Below are 7144 nucleotides of genomic sequence, written 5' to 3' on the forward strand. Positions count from 1 at the left end.
CACTATGTAAATCATTTTAAAAGAAGGCCAAACAAGTAAAAAAAATATATAAAAAGACAAATAAATAAAGCAATCTTTTAAACAGGTCTCTCTAATTAACAAATCGATTTACAGTTTAATGTCACAAAGGAGACAAACGATAATATTTCAAAAAACAAAACAAAAAATACTACCATGTCAATGCTGGGGCTTGAACCCACAACCTTGTGGGGACCTGCTGAACAGTAAACCTATGCTTTACCCACTGAGCTATCAGAGCTGTCTTGTTCAAGCAGTCAATAAGCCTAATGAACCAGCTTGGCTTCTTTTCCATTCTTCAACACTATGTAACTCATTAAAAATAGGCCAAACAAGTTTTTAAATTAATAAATAAATAAAGCAATAAAGCAATCTTTTAAACAGGTCTCTCTAATTAACAAATCGATTTACAGTTTAATGTCACAAAGGAGACAAACGATTATATTTAAAAAAATAATAATAAATGCTACCATGCCAATGCTGGGGCTTGAACCAACAACCTTGGGGGGACCTGCTGACCAGTAAACCCATGCTTTACCCACTGAGCTATCAGATCTGTCTTGTGCAAGCAGTCAATAAGCCTAATGAACCAGCATGGCTTCTTTTACATTCTTCAACACTATGTAAATCATTTTAAAAGAAGGCCAAACAAGTAAAAAAAAAAAAAAAAGACAAATAAATAAAGCAATCTTTTAAACAGGTCTCTCTAATTAACAAATCGATTTACAGTTTAATGTCACAAAGGAGACAAACAATTATATTTAAAAAAATATATATATAAAATGCTACCATGCCAATGCTGGGGCTTGAACCCACAACCTTGTGGGGACCTACTGACCAGTAAACCTATGCTTTACCCACTGAGCTATCACATCTGTCTTGTGCAAGCAGTCAATAAGCCTAATGAACCAGCTTGGCTTCTTTTCCGTTCTTCAAGACTATGTAACTCATTAAAAATAGGCCAAACAAGTTTTAAAATTAATAATTAAATAAATAAATAAAGCAATCTTTTAAACAGGTCTCTCTAATTAACAAATCGATTTACAGTTGAATTTCACAAAGGAGACAAACGATTATATTTAAAAAAAAATAAAATAAAATGCTACCATGCCAATGCTGGGGCTTGAACCCACAGGCTTGTGGGGACCTGCTGCCCAGTAAACCTATGCTTGACCCACTGAGCTATCAGATTTATCTTGTGCAAGCAGTCAATAAGCCTAATGAACCAGCATGGCTTCTTTTCCATACCTTAACACTATGTAAATCATTTTAAAAGAAGGCCAAACAAGTAAAAAAAATATATAAAAAGACAAATAAATAAAGCAGTCTTTTAAACAGGTCTCTCTAATTAACAAATCGATTTACAGTTTAATGTCACAAAGGAGACAAACGATAATATTTCAAAAAACAAAACAAAAAATACTACCATGTCAATGCTGGGGCTTGAACCCACAACCTTGTGGGGACCTGCTGAACAGTAAACCTATGCTTTACCCACTGAGCTATCAGAGCTGTCTTGTTTAAGCAGTCAATAAGCCTAATGAACCAGCTTGGCTTCTTTTCCATTCTTCAACACTATGTAACTCATTAAAAATAGGCCAAACAAGCAAAAAAAAAAAAAAAAAAAAAAAAAGACAAATAAATAAAGCAATCTTTTAAACAGGTCTCTCTAATTAACAAATCGATTTACAGTTTAATGTCACAAAGGATACAAACAATTATATTAAAAAAAAATAAAATAAAATGCTACCATGCCAATGCTGGAGCTTGAAACCACAACCTTGTGGGGACCTGCTGAACAGTTAACCTATGCTTTACACACTGAGCTATCAGATCTGTCTTGTGCAAGCAGTCAATAAGCCTAATGAACCAGCTTGGCTTCTTTTCCATACTTCAACACTTTGTAACTCATTAAAAATAGGCCAAACAAGTAAAAAAAAATAATAATAATAATTGAAGCAATCTATTAAACAGGTCTCTCTAATTAACAAATCTATTTACAGTTTAATGTCACAAAGAAGACAAACGATAATATTTCAAAAAAACAAAACAAAAAATACTAGCATGCCAATGCTGGGGCTTGAACCCACAACCTTGTGGTGACCTGCTGAGCAGTAAACCTATGCTTTACCCACTGAGCTATCAGATCCGTCTTGTGCAAGCAGTCAATAAGCCTAATGAACCAGCTTGGCTTCTTTTCCGTTCTTCATTCCGTTCTTCAACACTATGTAACTCATTAAAAATAGGCCAAACAAGTTTTTAAAAAAATTAAAAAATAAATAAAGCAATCTTTTAAACAGGTCTCTCTAATTAACAAATCGATTTACAGTTTAATGTCACAAAGGAGACAAACGATTATATTAAAAAAAAATAATAATAAATGCTACCATGCCAATGCTGGGGCTTGAACCCACAACCTTGTGGGGACCTGCTGAACAGTAAACCCATGCTTTACCCACTGAGCTATAAGATCTGTCTTGTGCAAGCAGTCAATAAGCCTAATGAACCAGCATGGCTTCTTTTCTATACCTTAACACTATGTAAATCATTTTAAAAGAAGGCCAAACAAGTAAAAAAAATATATAAAAAGACAAATAAATAAAGCAATCTTTTAAACAGGTCTCTCTAATTAACAAATCGATTTACAGTTTAATGTCACAAAGGAGACAAACGATAATATTTCAAAAAACAAAACAAAAAATACTACCATGTCAATGCTGGGGCTTGAACCCACAACCTTGTGGGGACCTGCTGAACAGTAAACCTATGCTTTACCCACTGAGCTATCAGAGCTGTCTTGTTCAAGCAGTCAATAAGCCTAATGAACCAGCTTGGCTTCTTTTCCATTCTTCAACACTATGTAACTCATTAAAAATAGGCCAAACAAGTTTTTTAAATTAATAAAAAAAAAAAGCAATAAAGCAATCTTTTAAACAGGTCTCTCTAATTAACAAATCGATTTACAGTTTAATGTCACAAAGGAGACAAACGATTATATTTAAAAAAATAATAATAAATGCTACCATGCCAATGCTGGGGCTTGAACCAACAACCTTGGGGGGACCTGCTGACCAGTAAACCTATGCTTTACCCACTGAGCTATCAGATCTGTCTTGTGCAAGCAGTCAATAAGCCTAATGAACCAGCATGGCTTCTTTTACATTCTTCAACACTATGTAAATCATTTTAAAAGAAGGCCAAACAAGTTTTAAAATTAATAAATAAATAAAGCAATAAAGCAATCTTTTAAACAGGTCTCTCTAATTAACAAATCGATTTACAGTTTAATGTCACAAAGGAGACAAACGATAATATTTCAAAAAACAAAACAAAAAATACTACCATGTCAATGCTGGGGCTTGAACCCACAACCTTGTGGGGACCTGCTGAACAGTAAACCCATGCTTTACCCACTGAGCTATCAGATCTGTCTTGTGCAAGCAGTCAATAAGCCTTATGAACCAGCTTGGCTTCGTTTCCATTCTTCAACACTATGTAACTCATTAAAAATAGGCCAAACAAGTTTTAAAATTAATAAATAAATAAAGCAATAAAGCAATCTTTTAAACAGGTCTCTCTAATTAACAAATCGATTTACAGTTTAATGTCACAAAGGAGACAAACGATAATATTTCAAAAAAACAAAACAAAAAATACTAGCATGCCAATGCTGGGGCTTGAACCCACAACCTTGTGGTGACCTGCTGAGCAGTAAACCTATGCTTTACCCACTGAGCTATCAGATCCGTCTTGTGCAAGCAGTCAATAAGCCTAATGAACCAGCTTGGCTTCTTTTCCGTTCTTCATTCCGTTCTTCAACACTATGTAACTCATTAAAAATAGGCCAAAGAAGTTTTTAAAAAAATTAAAAAATAAATAAAGCAATCTTTTAAACAGGTCTCTCTAATTAACAAATCGATTTACAGTTTAATGTCACAAAGGAGACAAACGATTATATTAAAAAAAAATAATAATAAATGCTACCATGCCAATGCTGGGGCTTGAACCCACAACCTTGTGGGGACCTGCTGAACAGTAAACCCATGCTTTACCCACTGAGCTATAAGATCTGTCTTGTGCAAGCAGTCAATAAGCCTAATGAACCAGCATGGCTTCTTTTCTATACCTTAACACTATGTAAATCATTTTAAAAGAAGGCCAAACAAGTAAAAAAAATATATATAAAAAGACAAATAAATAAAGCAATCTTTTAAACAGGTCTCTCTAATTAACAAATCGATTTACAGTTTAATGTCACAAAGGAGACAAACGATAATATTTCAAAAAACAAAACAAAAAATACTACCATGTCAATGCTGGGGCTTGAACCCACAACCTTGTGGGGACCTGCTGAACAGTAAACCTATGCTTTACCCACTGAGCTATCAGAGCTGTCTTGTTCAAGCAGTCAATAAGCCTAATGAACCAGCTTGGCTTCTTTTCCATTCTTCAACACTATGTAACTCATTAAAAATAGGCCAAACAAGTTTTTAAATTAATAAATAAATAAAGCAATAAAGCAATCTTTTAAACAGGTCTCTCTAATTAACAAATCGATTTACAGTTTAATGTCACAAAGGAGACAAACAATTATATTTAAAAAAATAATAATAAATGCTACCATGCCAATGCTGGGGCTTGAACCAACAACCTTGGGGGGGCTGCTGACCAGTAAACCTATGCTTTACCCACTGAGCTATCAGATCTGTCTTGTGCAAGCAGTCAATAAGCCTAATGAACCAGCATGGCTTCTTTTACATTCTTCAACACTATGTAAATCATTTTAAAAGAAGGCCAAACAAGTAAAAAAAAAAAAAAAAGACAAATAAATAAAGCAATCTTTTAAACAGGTCTCTCTAATTAACAAATCGATTTACAGTTTAATGTCACAAAGGATACAAACAATTATATTTAAAAAAATAATAATAAATGCTACCATGCCAATGCTGGGGCTTGAACCCACAACCTTGTGGGGACCTGCTGAACAGTAAACCCATGCTTTACCCACTGAGCTATCAGATCTGTCTTGTGCAAGCAGTCAATAAGCCTAATGAACCAGCTTGGCTTCTTTTCCATTCTTCAACACTATGTAACTCATTAAAAATAGGCCAAACAAGTTTTAAAATTAATAAATAAATAAAGCAATAAAGCAATCTTTTAAACAGGTCTCTCTAATTAACAAATCGATTTACAGTTTAATGTCACAAAGGAGACAAACGATAATATTTCAAAAAACAAAACAAAAAATACTACCATGTCAATGCTGGGGCTTGAACCCACAACCTTGTGGGGACCTGCTGAACAGTAAACCCATGCTTTACCCACTGAGCTATCAGATCTGTCTTGTGCAAGCAGTCAATAAGCCTTATGAACCAGCTTGGCTTCGTTTCCATTCTTCAACACTATGTAACTCATTAAAAATAGGCCAAACAAGTTTTAAAATTAATAAATAAATAAAGCAATAAAGCAATCTTTTAAACAGGTCTCTCTAATTAACAAATCGATTTACAGTTTAATGTCACAAAGGAGACAAACGATTATATTTAAAAAAATAATAATAAATGCTACCATGCCAATGCTGGGGCTTGAACCAACAACCTTGGGGGGGCTGCTGACCAGTAAACCTATGCTTTACCCACTGAGCTATCAGATCTGTCTTGTGCAAGCAGTCAATAAGCCTAATGAACCAGCATGGCTTCTTTTACATTCTTCAACACTATGTAAATCATTTTAAAAGAAGGCCAAACAAGTAAAAAAAAAAAAAAAAGACAAATAAATAAAGCAATCTTTTAAACAGGTCTCTCTAATTAACAAATCGATTTACAGTTTAATGTCACAAAGGATACAAACAATTATATTTAAAAAAAAATAATAATAAATGCTACCATGCCAATGCTGGGGCTTGAACCCACAACCTTGTGGGGACCTGCTGAACAGTAAACCCATGCTTTACCCACTGAGCTATCAGATCTGTCTTGTGCAAGCAGTCAATAAGCCTAATGAACCAGCTTGGCTTCTTTTCCATTCTTCAACACTATGTAACTCATTAAAAATAGGCCAAACAAGTTTTAAAATTAATAAATAAATAAAGCAATAAAGCAATCTTTTAAACAGGTCTCTCTAATTAACAAATCGATTTACAGTTTAATGTCACAAAGGAGACAAACGATAATATTTCAAAAAACAAAACAAAAAATACTACCATGTCAATGCTGGGGCTTGAACCCACAACCTTGTGGGGACCTGCTGAACAGTAAACCCATGCTTTACCCACTGAGCTATCAGATCTGTCTTGTGCAAGCAGTCAATAAGCCTTATGAACCAGCTTGGCTTCGTTTCCATTCTTCAACACTATGTAACTCATTAAAAATAGGCCAAACAAGTTTTAAAATTAATAAATAAATAAAGCAATAAAGCAATCTTTTAAACAGGTCTCTCTAATTAACAAATCGATTTACAGTTTAATGTCACAAAGGAGACAAACGATTATATTTAAAAAAATAATAATAAATGCTACCATGCCAATGCTGGGGCTTGAACCAACAACCTTGGGGGGACCTGCTGACCAGTAAACCTATGCTTTACCCACTGAGCTATCAGATCTGTCTGGTGCAAGCAGTCAATAAGCCTAATGAACCAGCATGGCTTCTTTTACATTCTTCAACACTATGTAAATCATTTTAAAAGAAGGCCAAACAAGTAAAAAAAAAAAAAAAAGACAAATAAATAAAGCAATCTTTTAAACAGGTCTCTCTAATTAACAAATCGATTTACAGTTTAATGTCACAAAGGAGACAAACGATTATATAAAAAAAAATAATAATAAATGCTACCATGCCAATGCTGGGGCTTGAACCCACAACCTTGTGGGGACCTGCTGAACAGTAAACCCATGCTTTACCCACTGAGCTATAAGATCTGTCTTGTGCAAGCAGTCAATAAGCCTAATGAACCAGCATGGCTTCTTTTCCATACCTTAACACTATGTAAATCATTTTAAAAGAAGGCCAAACAAGTAAAAAAAAATATATAAAAAGACAAATAAATAAAGCAATCTTTTAAACAGGTCTCTCTAATTAACAAATCGATTTACAGTTTAATGTCACAAAGGAGACAAACGATAATA

This window comes from Silurus aristotelis (genome assembly GCF_946808225.1).
Source record: "Silurus aristotelis genome assembly, chromosome: 8".
Lineage (NCBI taxonomy): Eukaryota > Metazoa > Chordata > Actinopteri > Siluriformes > Siluridae > Silurus > Silurus aristotelis.